The 1073-nt window shown below is 49.2% G+C and overlaps 1 pseudogene; it reads left to right on the top strand.

Moving 5' to 3' along the window:
- The first annotated feature begins 688 nt into the window (after positions 1-688).
- LOC144326362 (barrier-to-autointegration factor pseudogene) lies at positions 689-1073 on the top strand (annotated as a pseudogene).

The following is a 1073-nucleotide window of genomic DNA, read 5'->3' as shown; positions in this document are numbered from 1 at the left end:
GTCCAGCTCTTCGTGACCCCCTGGACCAGAGCACGCCAGGCACTCCTGTCTTCCACTGCCTCCCACAGTTTGGTCAAACTCATGCTGGTAGCTTCGACAACACTGTCCAACCATCTCGTCCTCTGTCGTCCCCTCCTCCTTGTGCCCTCCATCTTTCTCAACATCAGGGTCTTTTCCAGGGAGTCTTCTCTTCTCATGAGGTGGCCAAAGTACTGGAGCCTCAGCTTCACGATCTGTCCTTCCAGTGAGCACTCAGGGCTGATTTCCTTAAGAATGGAGAGGTTTGATCTTCTTGCAGTCCATGGGACTCTTAAGAGTCTCCTCCAGCACCAGAATTCAAAAGCATCCATTCTTCGGCGATCAGCCTTCTTTATGGTCCAGCTCTCACCTTTTAAGCTGAATTCCTGAAATAAATGAACTTTTCCACGATATTCTAATTTTCCGAGTTTCACCTGTATACTGGCCACATTCACAAAACACATTTAAAACACTATTGTTTTAAATAGTCATGGCTTCCCTCAAAGAATCCTGGGAACTGATTTGCTAAGAGGGCTGAGAACCCCTTTTCTGCTCCCAGAGCAGTTTATCAATCCCTCTTCACAGGGAACTCTGGGAATTGTAGCTCTGTGAAGAGACTAGTGGGTCTTCTAACAACTCTCAGCACCCTTTGGTGGGAGCAGTGGTTGAGGCGAGAGAGAGCAGGCAGAGCTGCAGGCAACATGACCACCAGTCAGAAGCATCAGGACTTCATGGCTGAGCCCATGGGGGACAAGTCTCTTGGTACTTTAGCTGGCATTGGAGATGTACTTGGCAGGAAGCTGGAAGACAAAGGCTTTGACAAGGCGTACGTGGTTCTGGGACAGTTCTTAGTGCTGAAGGACCTCTTCCGCGAGTGGCTGAAGGACACATGCGGTGCCAACGCCAAGCAATCCAGAGACTGTTATGGCTGCCTGAAGGAATGGTGTGATGCTTTCTTGTGATTGTTGGCCAAAGCCTGGTGGATGCTGTGAGGGCTTTTGTAGTTGAATAGAGATTGTTCCTCCCCATCTCTCTCAGCACCTACTTCTTATAAA

This window comes from Podarcis muralis, chromosome W, assembly GCF_964188315.1.
Source record: "Podarcis muralis chromosome W, rPodMur119.hap1.1, whole genome shotgun sequence".
Lineage (NCBI taxonomy): Eukaryota > Metazoa > Chordata > Lepidosauria > Squamata > Lacertidae > Podarcis > Podarcis muralis.
The sequence above is the reverse complement of the archived record's forward strand: the minus strand, read 5'-3'. Positions and strand labels throughout refer to the sequence as shown.